This window comes from Pteropus medius, unplaced genomic scaffold (genome assembly GCF_902729225.1).
Source record: "Pteropus medius unplaced genomic scaffold, Ma_sr-lr_union100, whole genome shotgun sequence".
Lineage (NCBI taxonomy): Eukaryota > Metazoa > Chordata > Mammalia > Chiroptera > Pteropodidae > Pteropus > Pteropus medius.
Window position 1 is genome coordinate 40999103 of NW_024351730.1, and position 16635 is coordinate 41015737.

At 31.7% G+C, this 16635-nt stretch overlaps 1 protein-coding gene across 1 annotated transcript in view; it reads right to left on the minus strand.

The window, feature by feature from the left end:
- Positions 1 to 16635, minus strand: part of STPG2 (sperm tail PG-rich repeat containing 2) — a 464008-nt gene that overhangs the window by 388908 nt on the left and 58465 nt on the right. The window lies entirely within an intron of this gene.

Sequence of the window (16635 nt, forward strand, 5' to 3'; positions counted from 1 at the left end):
CAATATTGTAATAGTATGTATAGTGCCAAGTGGGTACTAGACTAACTGAGTGAATCACTTCATAAATTATAAGAATACCTAATTGCTATGCTATACACCTGAAACTAATATAAAATAATACTGTCAACTCTAATTGAAAAATAAGAATTAAAAATGATCACAAATTGTTGTTTTAAGGCACTACATTTTAAGGTGATTGGCTATGCAAGAATAGATGACAGAAATAACACCTAACATTTACAAAGCACCTACGACAAGCCAGGCATTATTTCAATTCACAAATAAGAAAACTGTAACACAAAGAAGTTAAATTATATCCAAAAGCAAGATAGCTTGTAAGTAGTTGAAACAGATATTACTGGCTGCCAGTACAATCCCAATTACCAACCTCCCTTTCTACAGCCATCTGCCAGACAGGAGTAGCCATGTGACAGTCCTGGCTAATGAATGTAAGCAATTGTCAAATATAGAAAATGGAAGCTAGAGTAAGGTTGGAGGAAAGATTAGGTCAGTTTTGAAATGTCAGTTTTATAGTTCCTATAAAACCTCAAGGTAGAAATGTCTTAAAGACAGTAATTCATGGAAAACTAGACTCAGTGGAGGATTCAGGGTGTAAATACACATCAAAAGTGATTTGTGTATTTGGAAATGATCAGTATATATACGTGGTACCTCAAGCCGTGAAACTAAGTGATTTCTGGGAAAATTTTGTAGAGAAAGAAGAAAAAGGGCTAAGAACATTATGTAATATTTATGTGATTCTCAGTATTATATTAATTTTAACACTATATTCTTACTATCACAAATTTTTAATGGTCCATATGAACTTATAAATCATTCTAATCTTTAGAATTTACTCCAACAATTTTTAGATTATTTACTATATTCTTCAGCCAATATCTAGACTGAATATTATGGTAAGACTGAGGATTATTCCATTTTCCAGAGCTAATTAAAATGTATCTATTCTAATTCCTAAAAACAAAATGATATTTAGCATCCTTTTTCTATTATGAAACAAATTTAAAAAGAAACAAATTTATAAGCAACTCAAAATGAAAGTTGCAACTTAAAATATTTTCAGTATTCTTATATCAACCTAATTTTTGCTACATGATTATACTTGGCACTATAATCTTAATAAAAGAAAATAGACTTTTCATTTAAAATTGAATATATTTAATAAGTATGTCCCAGATATAGTTAACTTTTTAGGTGATTAAATCATAATGATTACTTGGACAGAGTAATATATAACTGACTTGTGAGTATAGAAAATAATGTGTGTCTATTATGTTCATTTCCATAATTGCAAAATAAATTTTGGTTCATAGAGAAATCATAATGCATTCTTTGTTTCTGATCTCAGGAGACAAATATGCTCCATGTGATTTTTTTTAAAACAACTAATTAAATTTAAGCAGAACTAAAATAAACATGGTAAGGAAAACTCTTAAGTGAACAAAAAAGATTTGAAAATAACTGTATTAATAATAGCATTACAAGTGTCAGTGGGTCTCAGACATAGCACTTAGGTAATACACCACTGAAATTACAAAATTAAATAAATGACAGAAAGTGCTTAATAGAATAAATCATATACTAGTTAGTACACCATATGTTCAGTAACAGAAATAGAAAACAAAAGTGGCTTTTCCATGTAAATATAGACAAGGATATCAGGAGAGACAGAATTTAAATATAAGCTACTAGGTTCGACTGTATATTGTTGCTTTGGAGTACAGAGTTGTTTTATGCAGTTTCAAACATTTCAACATAAAATTGAGTAAAGCTGATAAAAAGCTACTTAGATTCCTTAATATGTCTGCTGAAATAACAGTTCATGTCAATACTGGTATTAGTAATTTAGCTGAATCAAAAATTTAATATAGCAAATCTGAAGCTATACAGCCATGTTCTGAGCTAGAGTAAATATAAGTAAATGTGGCTATCCTGAAAAACCTCACCAAATGATCAACAATTACATAAGAGTTTTGTGCTCAAAATTTTTCACCAACAGGCAACATAGTTCTCCTGTTCCTATTATATCCTATATGTTGGATTATCTAGTAGCAGTAAAAATTTAAATGCCTATTTTGGTAAATTAGTACTATGTAAATGTTCAGAGTTCATTAACATTTATTACTGTGCAGTGCAAAATGAGCTTTTGCATAGTTTCTTAAATGTATTCTTCCTGCTCTTTGCAAACTCCAATTCCTCTTTTTAAAAGAAAAAAGAAACAATAACAATGAATAATACACAGGTGATTGGACACAGCCAAATAAAATAATGTTAAGAGTTATAAATCTTAAATAAAGCTAAAGAACCCATATAAAATTAATTGATAATTACACTCACAAGGATGGAAAATTCAAATGGCTACTAGAGCCAAGCAGGCAAATAAGTGTTTAATAGAAAACAGTACACTAGAGATCACCTACCCTCACCCCTAAGGGCAGCATTTAATCAGCTCCAATTGATTGTGGTTAGGTTGGCTTTTGTTTCCTTTTTTTCATTTTTAAGAAAAACTAAAAATCTGGATTTATATATGAAATCCTACAATTTACAAATGTTGGCAACTAATTCAATTTTTTTTAACTATGAACTGGCCATAATCCACTTCTGGATTCAATTCAGCTGACTGGTCACTAATTCCACACTCTGCTCTTAGTCTAAATATAAATATACTAAGACTACACCTACCTATACAAATTCATGCATATACTTCCAGATCTGGCAAAATCAAAGTCCAAAAAAGGTTCAGTAAATGAGTTGCAGTTTTCTATACCTAGTTGTAGTATCACAATGAAATTATAATGTTCATAGTTACAAGTGATTAGCAGAAACTAGATCTTTACATACACTGATAGCTCTGAAACTAGGATTGCCTGGATCTAAAATAATCTCTGAAATGCTGTGTAGGAAAGGGGGTCAATTATTCATATTTACTTTAACTAGATTATTGTGCAGTAACTACTGAGTCACATCAAAGGTATGGCCTAATACTATGAAGAGACTGATTCTTTTCTTCACAATTCTCATTGCTATAAGAAAGACAATCTCTTTTCCTGTTGTATTATTGTCAATGAACACAACAAATTAGAATTTTTCACACGTCCCTAAGAACGTATGGGAGATGTGTTGGTGGTAATCAGAAAACAACTGAAAGTAGGCTCATCTGGACAGACTTACAGACTTTCCCTCAAGCAGATAAGGTTGCAGATCAAGTCATCAGGTAATGAAAGCACCAGAATAAGAACTTTGTCTGTAATAGAATGTCAGTATGAATTTCATATGGATGGAGGGTCAAGAAGATGATGGGGAATTTCCGATTCCTAAAATTAAGGATACTTGTAACTACCTAAGAGCACTGAAACAAACAAGGCATTTATTTAATACTCAAGATGAAGATTCCTTGTCTATAACTTCAATGGTAATGTTTCTTAAAGTTTGGCACTCTACACACTCCTAATCTATGTGTATGAAGATCATCAATTTTTGGTCATTTTAAAAAAATATGTTTCGTAATTTTCATGATAACAAAAAAAATAATATTTTTAAAATTAGCAATAAAATATCTTTTATTTCGATGAGAAAGATAATATTGTTTGCAGTCTTTCACTAATGTAGTTTTATGTAATTCAATGGTAGATAGTTTAATTTACGATTTAGGTTATATTTGCAATTGATTTCTCATGCTAACTTTTACAAAATTAGAAATTTCAAATTCACAATCATAGATCACTGTAAATGGCACCAAGTATTTAGTGGCTGCCAGATAAGTCTAGATATTCATATTAAACACAAATGGCCAAGAAATTATAGAGTGATAGCTCAATGATGACTACTTTTCAGCACTCTAATAGATGACAAGTTCTAAATTTTACAGCCAAAAGCTGGTTGGATGTTTCACCTTAGAAGACAACAGTAAGTGGATTTCTAATCCACACTTGTTTTCAGTCCTAGAAATTATTTCTTCCTGCTCTGTTGTAACATTTGGATGTGGTTTACATATTAGCTAAATAATACATCGTCAGTTTCTTTCTCCATAGACTAAAAGAGACATTGAGCTGGGAAAAATTCCAAATGGCTGTAACAAGCTATTTGTATTACAGTTTAATTGTCTTTTAAAGTCCTGCAAAAATATCCTCAACATTAAAAAGCATAGTATTTTGTCTTGGAAATGATGAGTTCAGACCACTCAAGATACTAAGAGTGCCATTTGAAAAAACCACATAAAATCATAATGGTCTTTACTAGCATTAAATTTATATTTTATTTCAATAGCTCATAAGATCATTTATCCCTTCATCAATATTCTTACTTCAGTGTGATCAGACAGTTGTATTACTCATTTCTTCATTACTCATACTTAAAATACACATATACACTGACTGCAATTTAAATATATTCATACCTTTTACTTTTTATTTCAAATCCAATCTAAAGTCAGAAAGCATAATGTTGATCATCAACTATTTTCTCTGAACAAAGCAGAGTATGGCTTGCCACTCAGGTGGAATCTCTTTTATTTACATAACACTATTCTATGCCATGAATATGTTTGGTGCTTTGCATTACTGACCCAAATGCAAGTTTTCAAGTCTACACATTCCATAAAATTAAATCAAAGACACACCACTTATCCCTTTGCTTGAGTTTTCAAAGATAAATATAACTAAATGTTGTCAAATTCTTCCACTCATATGTATATACACACTTAAGGTTCAATTGATATTCTGCAAATCAGTTTAACACAAGTATAAACTAAAATATCTTACATGTTTGGTCAGATATTAGTACAGTTTTATAGAAGCTCTTGCACACATATGCTACTGATATTATATGACATTTGATTTTATCATTTAATTATGAAATTTCACTGTGCTTCTCAGCGTAATTATTGTCACTGACTTTTCAGCTCATTTTGTAAGAATATCAGGTAGAAATGCATTTGGTCACAAACATCAGCAAACCCAATGTTGCCTTTAAAAATAAATTTTTATTTTTCTCATAAATCAAGAAGTCCAGAATAGGTTATATAAGCATTGATTTAGTGGCTCAACAATGTCAGTACCCAAGTCTTTGAGATTTTCTTGAACATTTGCTCATTTTTCTACATCACAGTCATAAAATAATTACTGTAGATTCACTTACTTCATCTACAGCCCAGTAAGTATACAAATAATAAGAAAAGGGCAAAGAATAAAGGGGCTGTTCTTTGTTATTAGGAGGTTATTTTTTAGCTGAGTGTTAAATTAAGAGTATTCAGTTGGACTTTAACTGAATTTGAGGATTAATTAATGGAGTCAGCAAGCAATTGACAAAATGACTACTGGAATTGTATGCCATCAGTGTTATGTTTCCATGCCTTTTCCAACTTCTAAAAGTGGTCCCCATTCTTTGGCTGATGGCCCCACATTACTCCCAACTTCTACTTCCATCATCACATTGCCTTCTCTCCTCTGCTTCTATTGTCACATTGCTTTCTCTGACTCTAACATTCCTCTGCCCCTCTTATAAGCATCCTTGTCATTACATTGGGTACATCTGAATAATCCAGGACAATATCTCTGTATCAAAATCCTTAACTTAATCTCATCTGTAAAGTCATGTTAAGTAACATATTCACAGGTTCCAGGGATTAGAACTTGGACATAATTTGGGGTATAATACTGTTTCTACCATAGTCAGCTCTCTGGTTCCCAAAAATTGACATCCAACTCACATTCAAAATGCATTCACCCCATGCTGCCATTTCCAAAAGTCACAACAGCAACAACTCGAAGTATGAAATCTCATCAGAATCTCATCAAATCAAAAGTCTCAAATTGCATCATCTATCTAAATCATACAAATCAGGTATAGATGAGCCTCTGTACATATTCCACCTGGGGCAAAATTTCTCTCTGTGGACCTATGAAACTAGAAAACAAGTTATCGGCTCCCAAAATGCAATGGTGAGACACTCATAGGACACCAAACATAGTCATTTCCATTCAAAAAAAAAAAAGTCAGCCATCCCAAGCAATTTCAAAATCCTGTCAGGCAAACTCTATTAAGTCTCAAGCCCTGGCTCACAGCTTTACCCTCGGGGGCCGAGGCTCTGCCCCTCAAGTCAACCTTCCTTTACCATGAAGGATAGATAGAATGTGCTTCCAGTTCCATAGTTTTATCAATCTGTTTCCTACAGATAGAATTGTGCTGTTTGGAACCTTCTTTCATTTCTTCTTTCTGTCTCTTTTAGTCTAAGCTGGCATTGTTGCTGTTGATGTAAAATTCTCATGAACCTTGTGGGTCTCCGTGTCTGACACAGGAATTCACTCCACTCAAGAGGCTCCTCCATAGGTTTTTCTTAGATTATCCCATGTCTCTTTTTGGCTTCTGCTGAAATGGCCAAAGGGATCGATGAGTCGCACACCTAATTTCTTCAAAGAACTCTCTGTATGACTAACTACTCCAATCCTTTCAAGGAACTAGCAAAAGACTGTTCAGACACAATCATGGCTTTGTCTCCAGAGCACACTTTCCTGACAGTGAATCTACTAATTTAAGTGGGTTTGTTTTTGTTTTTTTTTCATTCTGTATAATCAAGGCTGAATATTTTCCAAATCATCAAGTCCTGGTTCCTATGGTTTAATAGTTCTTCCCTCAATTTATCTTTTCCCATCCACATTTTAGTATAAGCAGCAAGAAAAAAAATCTAAGTGTACTTCAACACTGTTCTTATAAATCTCTTCATCCAAATATCCAAGAACGTCCCTTACAAATTCTACTTTCCACATAACTGTCTAGGATAAATTCAGCTAAGCTTTCTGCCACTAAATAATGAAGGTTCTCTTAAAGTTTCCAATAACATGTTCCACATTTTCTTCTGATCCCTTATTAGCAGTGCCTTTAATGTCCATATTTCTACCAATAGTCTGTTTGTGATGATTTAAGTATTCTCTAAGATGATACAGGTTTTCTCTACCATGCTCTTAACTTTCTTCTAAGTCCTTTTCAGAAGATTCTTTACTATTCATATTTCTACTAACATTTTATTCAAAGCGATCCAAGCTCTCTCTATCATGTTTGTCACAATGCTTCTGGCCTCTTCCCACTACCCAAAATTCCAAAGCCACCTCCACATTTTCAGGTATTTGTTACAGCAGCATCCCACTTTCAGGTACCAAAATCTATACTAATTTCCTATTGCTGCTCTAACAAACTATGACAAACTTAGTAGCTAAAATACACACATTATTTCACAGTTTGGAAGTCACACCTCCTAAAATCAAGGTGTTGGCAGGGCTGCATTCCTTCTGGAGTCTCTAGGGGAGAATTTTATTGATTGATTGATTGATTGATTGATTGCCTTTCTGTTTTTAGAGGTGGCCTATATTCTTTGGTTCATGGCCCTGTATTACTCCAATCTCTGCTTCTGTTGTCACATTGCCTTCTGACTCTGACTCTCCTGTATCCTTCTTATAAGGGCTCCTCTGATTACATTGAGACTGCCCAGACAATCTAGGATACTGAACCTATCTCAAAATACTTAATCATATCTGCAAGGTCTTTCACCATGTAAGGTAACATAGGACCTGGGCATCTTTGGGGGATTATTATTGTGCCCACTAAATAAGATTTACTTACTTGAGCCTCTTTTCTCCCCCAATCATATTTTGCTTGGTAAATGTATACTGCCTTCAATATACAGAAGCAGATTTTTTTAATTTACCTTTATAAGTGAAATGACTAGCAAAGGACTAGAAGATATTTATAGCACATTTAAAAGACATTAGGATTGGTATTCAGAACATATAACAATTGCCTACAAAAATATAAACAGAAAATTCATAGAAGAGGAAATAGGAAAAAATAAATATAAATATGTCTACTTACATAATAACCAGGGATATATAACTTTAAAAGATTCACATACCTTAAAAGATTCTCACACTAAAGTGAGAAAATACAAAGTACTGGTGAGGATGTGGTGAAATAAAATGCTTAACCCAAAGTTAAAAGGGTAAATCAATACAACCACTTTGTAATGGTGCTAATCATACCATAGATTATTATACTAAAGTAGAATGAATTAAACATAGCTACTTATATAAATGTGAGTAAATCCCCTAAGATTTCGGGGAAAAAGTTTTAAAACAGTAAATTATGATAGTATTTATGTAACTTCTAAGTAGATCATGTATGGATCAGTGTCTATGCTATAAAATGTTTTAAAAATGTACTGGAAGATAAATACTAAATTCATGATGAGATTTGCCTTTTAAAAAGAAAAGTATGCATGAAATGGAAAACAAAGGGGCCTTAAGCTTATATCTTATATTTTTAAAAAATAACCAAAGCAAAATTAAGAACAACTGCACTGCAAAACATACAAAGCAATGGGGCAGAAGGAGTAACTCGCAAAGTTGGAAAAGATGAAGCAATATATTACAGTCTGGCCCTGTTTCTCTTGGCTTTCTTTTTTAACTCACAAGATAAAAGAAGATAAAATAGGTACATGAATGTACAGAGGAACTCTAGATGCTTGAGAATAAAACTCTATTCTGGATAATAGTTCATATGATTAGAGATAGAAGTAAAGCAATTAATCTTGGATGAAGAACAAAGTTTCTCTTCAACTCAATATAGAAAGAGAGCAAGTAAAGTTATATGTCGGTTTTTGATGGACAAAGCAAAAGAAAGCACTTATAAAAAGTTTCAAGTTCTCTTTTCCCTTAAAGTAGAATTTGTGGAAACTTTAATTAGTTAAAAACAATGCTAAATAAGAATTAAGTTCATGGGATAGAAGAGTCTCCAATGGATAGTAAACTTGAAGTTTTAGAATAAAATGGATCTGAGCCAAAATATCAGGTCTATCATATACTAGCTAAAAACTTCACCAAATTTGTTTTCTCAGCTTAAAAATAAGGATAACACTAAAAGGAACCAGGGCTCTGTTAAGAAATGGCTGATTACATACCTTATGTAATGAGCTTGGAACACTCTATTAGACCAGAAAGCAAGAAAGGGATCAAGCCTCCTAGGTTTAAATAAAAAGGAGCTAAGTCAAATTAGTTTCCCAATTACCAAGAATGGAAGATGTTGGGCAGCAATCAGAATATTGATTGAAACATACAATATGTCTAACTCTTGAATTCATAATGATTTTTAAAAAATCATTGGTCATCATTGGAGAATTCCAAGCAACACTGCATTACTTTGAAAAGTGGTATAAGTAAAAAGAATAAATCAACCATTAACCTTGATTTCTCTATATGAACTGTACCTCAGTATAATCAGTTATGTGTATTTCAACTTATAAATTAGGTGAAATTATATTATAGAATATCACCACTTTGCAAACGTTGAGAAATAACTAGATCCAGATTATATCACAAAAAAAAAGAGAAAATAGACATTATGTACTTCCTGATGGAAGTGTACAATACCACCTATGAAGTAGTCTTGCTGAAAAGATTGAACATTAATCTGATTAAACCTCTAGGTCTAACTACTAATTTGTAGGAAGTACAAGAGACAAAGGAACATATTAAAAGACACCACTGGGAAATACCAAAGCCAGACTGTGGGAAATTTAATATCTCACCACTTATTATTGAATCTTTTCTTATAAACTCCACTGAAATAAATAGTCTGATTCCATATTTTGATGTTTAACTGCTGACAGCTTTTAAAACTTCACCTCTCCCTATTCCCCTTGCCTACATCTGGGCAAGTTAATAAAAAGCCTAAGTGCTCCCTCCTTTGGCCCTGGCAAGAATTTCAAACGCTACCAGCATGTGGGAACGCCCAGCCTGACCTTACGTGCTAATCACAATAAAAAAAAAACCCAAGCTGAATGATTCAAAATTAAGTAGAAAAATTTGATTAAACAAAAAAATTATGAAAGTTGAATTATGAAATTTAACTAATAATTCAAACATGATCCACACTAGAAAATTTTGCTACCATTCTTTAAAATGTCGATTAAATTATCCAATTTTTTTATGAAAGAAGTAATTCTGATATTATAATCTAACATTTGTTATCACTACTACAGACTAAAAGTACAAAACTCCAAATAAAACACAGGCATCAATGTCATAACATCACTCCTTTCTAAAAATTAGATGTTCTGTGCTAAAATAACAATTATAATGCATATACATGAACCTAAAATCTCTAACGATTTTTTATATAGTAACTAAAACTGTATAAAATGCCTATATATGTAACAAACTATGTTTAGGAAGTAAAATGTTAAAACATAACTTCGTGATAATCAAACACTTCATATAGCTATTAACAAACAGTTGCTATGCATGTTTTAACACTATGATGCCTGTCTTAGCCCAGCAACATTGCAGATGAATATCCCTTTGCTGATAACTCAGTGTACTTAATAAAACATCTACAAGTAAATTTTATGTTCTAAAAATTTTATTTTAGAATGTACCTAGAAACATTTTCTGCACAATATTTTGTTAAAATCTTTATATTGTGTTTAGAGAAGGTACATTCTATGACATTACTGCATTCATAAATAAGCAGTCCCTACTGGGAAAACATCTCCCAGTTCTACTGGGAGATGTTCTATGAGACTGTTGTATACTTGCAAAATTGATTCAATGATATATTAAGAGAATCACCTACCATTTCTCAAAAATTCAAGAGTAGTGTAGTGTAAGAAAATCTCTCAAAATATCTATTATGTCAGTAGGTTTAATGAGATCTATCACATGATGACCTCAATAGATAACATACAAAGCACTGAACACACTTTCCAAATTGAAAAATATTGCAAAACTAGGAATAAAAAACATTTTTAAATGAGAAAAAATATTCTTGTTAAACTGGAACTCAATGCCATGATTAAAGGGGAAAACTAGAGACATTCCCATTAAAAAAAAGAATAAGATGTCAGATACTACCATTATCATCAAATATTATCCAATATTATTCTGTAATTTTGTCCAACACAGTAAATTAGCAAACCAAAAATAATGCTGACAAAGGCAGGAGCCAAATTATTATTATTTTGATGTAAAGATAATATATAGAGAAGAGCTAAGAGAATTATTTGAAATCTTAGAATATTTTTTTAAAAGTATGTAATCCAGTACTAGATTAAGATTTTAAATAAAATCTTTTTCTATATCACTTATAGCCAGTTCTTTTTCACTTAAAAAACAGTTTCATTTGCATCAAGAAGGTACAAGTCTTATAAACATTGTTGTTACAAATGATTATATAAACAATTCTCAAATAACACTACTGAAGAGCTGTCACATCCATACCCTGAAATAATACTCTTTTCAAATTAGAATTTCTAACAATAGAAAAAAAGATTTCTTCCACAAAATCCCTGCCCTAGATTAGCTGTCTAAACAATCTAAATAGCCTAGAAACTGATCTTAATGTATATAAGAATTTAATACATGATAAATAAACATCACAAATCAATAGATTATTCAAAATGGACTTTTGTTTGAATAGTCCAGGAACAGATACTCTTTTCTTCACTAAACTTGAATAAGAGACTATGAAGCTATTAAATGCAGCAGCCATCTTGTCACTATTAGGAAAATCCTATAGGTAAACAAAACAAGTATAGAAGAGATTCTCAGAAGCAAACGAGAAACAAAGTTCTGGTGACATCACTGGAGCCTGAAACAGTGTCTGAGCCAGATCTACTCTAAAATGTACAATAAATTCCCTTTCTATTTAAGAAAGATTGAGTTTGGCTTACGGTCACCTGCTATACCTACAAAGAAAAGTATATACCTATAAGGAGCATGCAAAGCAAATAAATACATACTTAAAAAATCTCATCCAACAATATAGATAAGTCAGAAACTCCTTCACCACCAATCTTTCAACAACACAGAGCTATTCTGTCTAAATAACTGCACCAATATCTAGGCTATTTCTGCTATTTCATCACAACAAAGCAATAGAGTTTAAATACAGAGGCACTCAGAAGACCACTATTAGTTAAGATGTTGACTTATACTATTGCAGTTTATGTTTAAGCTGTATGTTTTATAGCTGCAACTTTATCGGGGTAAGTGAATTTGCAAATATATGTATCTATGCTTTAATTTGGAGATCTATATGCAGTTTAGTAAAGTACTACATTATAGTGTGTTTTGTGAGTAAAGAGACGTTGATATATTTATTATTCATTTTATGTAATGTTCTCTACTGGATTATGCTATGACTTAAACACAATAATTTGAGGCCTCAGAGTCTTCAGCTACTTAGAAGTAACACAATATGTATCAAATATAGATCTACCAAAGCTGAGGAAGTTTGTTTTCATAGATCAAAAATGTACTATTTATAATATAATCAAATGTATCACCCATGTAAATATTTAAATGACTTTATTGGCTAAAAAAATTTAATTACATTTTTGATGGACAATGTAATTCAAACTGGTTCTCATAAAAGACAAATTGAGTATGGCAATATAGTGTGTCTTAATGCAGTTATTTGTCAAAATTTAAAGAGAAAGCCACATTTTAATATTATTCCATTTGGAAAAGAGCTTGTGCCACATTCCTTTACCCATATCTAACAAGAAAATATATCTTCATCTGCAGGAATACTGATAAAAGACAGCAGAAATAGCGACAAATATATCCCCTTTCTACTAGACCGACAATTAATGTTACCATTCATGAGTCAGGAAGATATAATACCCATAAATCACCTTCACTATTAAGTGCATAACATATATTCAAATTGCCTAATTCATTCTCTCTACCTATAGCTGTACAAGTAACTGCCTTATTTATTCATAAGCTTATTATTTCTGACAATCAATATCAGTTATGGTCATTTTTATTAAAGGTATAATATGTATTCAGAAACATGAAAAATTATTCTTTTTTTTTAAGAGTTTAGCATTTATGTCAGAAGGCTCAAGATTCAAATATGGCTTCATCAATTTCATCAAAACACAGAAAATGTTTCCTTCTCACCTCTCTCCTTTTCAGGAATTTAAACAATCAGTGCAGTGCACTGAGTCAAACATTCTCTCCTTCTATAAAAATACTTACATAAGAAGAGATTAAAACTGCTTATTTGGTTATTATATAGAGAGGTAGGCTTTTTTCAGAAAGCAATTTGGAACTATATCTCAGACAAGTACCTGATAAAAGTCTAAATTCCACAATGTAAACTAAAGAGATTACTTTGACCAGAAGTAAACTCATAGCAGAATTATTGATATAGCTCCTATAATACTCAATTTAAAAAATTCATTCCAATGAACCAACCACAGTAATTTAGCTATTAAAAATAAATAATTAAATGATTTAAATTTTTGAATAGTATTGCTTATTATTCTGCAACTGGAAGCTAGAGAGCCTGTACTTCTGATAGTAAAGTAAATATCTTAATTATCTTTCAGCCAATCATTTCAAAAAGGTTCAGCTGTTTTATGAAGTTTTAGAGTAGAAAAAGAGGGCAATATCAACTTATAAAATAAGTTTAACATCTTATTTTATATCTTAAGAGCACCTATATCCAGATAATGTACTATTTTTACTATATTACTTAGGTATAAAGTAAAAAGAGATGAGGGATAGGGGTAATACACTTTTTAAAGGTTTTCATCAATATACACTGAAATAAAAGGGGTTTCCTGCTAAACCTGTATCTTTTAATTTTGTTTTGGGGGTTGAAGCCCTAATTATTATCTTTATTATGCATAATATTAAGACAAAAATTAAATTTAATTATGTATTATAGAAAATAATCCTTCTATTCTTAAGTCTATAGTTTTTCTATTAACATCTAAAATCCTATGTTCCATGTATTATTGAAGTTAGAAGAAAACAAAAGCAGTTTTTTAAATTTTCACTTCTCTGGTAAAAGTTTTGTCTGATGGTATGTTCTAAAGGAACTAGATTATCTAAACTTAATCTTAACTCCACAATGAGATGTTGATTTTATAAAGTAATTCATAATCTTTTATATATCTCCTTTTGTGTATGTACATCAAGAAACATCCTAACCTCTGCCCCTGCCACCACAGGGCCTTTGATGTTCCCTCTGCCTAGAGTTCACTTCCCTTACTTCTTCCTCTAATTTATGTTCACTTTCAGATCTCACCTCAAACCTCACTTCTAAAGGAGAGCCTTTTCCTTAATCTCTCTGACTAGGTCAAATTCCTTTATTTAAACTCTCAAAACCCTGAGTACCTCTCTTCCCTAGTATTTGTTTTTGTGATGCTTTTCTGCTAGACTAGCTATAAAATCCCTATGGTAAGAGACTACATGTACTTCTGTTCACCACTGTATCTCCAGAGGTTAGCTGAGTACCAAGATTATAGCAGAAGCCTATTAAATATATGCCGAATAAATTAAATGAAACACAAGTATTTTTAAATGGTTATTAATCTGAATACCTCCTGAGTTTCATGGTAATATTAAAGTTAACCAAGGTCAAGAGAAGAAAATTATCTGTTTTTTCCTTAAACATGTGTATGGTTTTTCTGGATCCAGACTCAAACAATGAATTCCAAACGGTGTATGTGGGAATATAAGTACAGGGACAACCTCTACATGTTACTGAATTCCAGAATATAAATAAGCACCATTTTTAAATTTAAAAAGTATTTTAAAAATATATGTGCAAACATGTTTTTTGTTCAACTGTAATTGTTCAACTATATAAGTGTATCAATTTCCATTTTGTTGAAACACTTGCATTCTAATACTTATTTTTAATCATAGGAGGATTTAGTATTCTAAATACATGTTTTCTAGATAATTGAAAAGTATTCTTTAAATAAATGAACTTTTAAAATTAAAGTATTTTAGCTATTGAGTAGTAATTCTCTCAGAAATTACTGATATGTGAAATCTTCTGCCACAATGAGTAGCTCTAGAAAGTTATTATAATTCTTATATGTGTTACCTTTAAAATTTTGCCTTCTCCTGTCATCATGACTTGCTGCAGTCAGTGTACCCCTAAGCTTTTTTTTATTTGCTGTGGGCTGTCAATACACCAGGTTACACATTCTTCTCTGGTGCATATGGAACTTTCTCAAGTGTAGATCATATGTTGGGACATGAAACTAGCCTCAACAAATTTAAGAAGACTGATCATACCAAGCATATTCTCCAACCGTAATGCTTTGAAACTGGAAATTACCACAGAAAGAAAGTGGAAAAAACCACAAATATCTGGAGAGTAAACAACAAGCTGCTAAAGAATGACTGAGTCATAAATGAAATAAAAAGAGAGATCAAGAGATACATAGAAACAAATGAGAAAGAAAATACAATATATCAAAACTTTTGGAATACCGCAAAAGCAGTAATGAGAGGAAAGTTTACATCATTATAGGTCTAATAAGCAAATACAGTAAAGTTTCTGGATACAAAATCAATATACAAAAATCCATAGTATTCCTACACACTAACAATGAATTTTCAGGGGGGAAAAAAACTCCTTTCGCAATTGCAACAAAAAGAATAAAGTACCTAAGAGTAAACCTAATGAAGCATATAAGGGACTTATACACTGAAAACTATGAAACATTATTAATAAAAGAAATCGAAGACATAAAGAAATGGAAAGATATTCCATGCTCATGGATTAGAAGAAACAACATAGTTAGAATGACTTTATTACCCAAAGCAATATACAGATTTAATGCAATCCTTATCAAAATTTCAATGGCATTTTTAAAAGGAGAACAAAAATATTGTCATATTTCTACGGAAACACAAGAGACCCCAAATAGCCAAAGCAATCCTGAGAAAAAAGAACAAGGCCAAAGGTATGTCTCTACCTGACTTCAAATTATACTACAAAGCAACAATAATCAAAATAGTATGGCATTGGCAGGAAAACAGACACACAGCTCAATGGAATAGAATTGAGAGTCCAGGAATAAACCCTTATATACATGGACAAATAATTTTCAAAAAAGAAGCCAAAGATACACAATGGAGTAAGAAAAGCCTCTTCAATAAACAGTGCTGGGAAAACTGGAAAACCACGTGCAAAAGAATAAAACTAGACTGCTACCTGTCACCATACACCAAAATTGACTCAAAATGGATCAAAAGACTTGCATACAAGGCTTGAAACAATAAATAGCAAAGAAGAAAACAAGTATCAAACTCATGGACCTTGGATTTAGAGGAGACTTTATGAATTTGACTTCAAAAGCAAGGGAAGTAAAAGCAAAAGTAAATGAATGGGACTATGTCGAACTAAAAGGCAAAGAAACTAAAAGGCACAGCAAAGAAACCATCAACAAGGCAAAGAGACAACCACCTGAGTAAGAGAAGATATTTGCAAACAATACCTCCACTAAGGGCCTAATATCCAAAATACACAAAGAGCTCATACAGCTCAACAATAAAAAAACAAACAATCCAATTAAAAAATGGGCAGACATTTCTCCCAAGAAGACATACAAAGTGCCAATAGACATATGAAAAGACCTCACTAGCTATTAGGAGGTTCTTTTTTCTCAGGATGGCTTTGGCTATTTGGAGTCTTTTGTGCTCCCATAAAAATCTGATGATTTTCTTGTTCTACTTCTTTAAAAAATACCATTGTGTTTTGTTTTTTTTTAGGTTTGGCTCTGGTCTTTTTTTTTTTTTTTAAGTTTATTGGGGT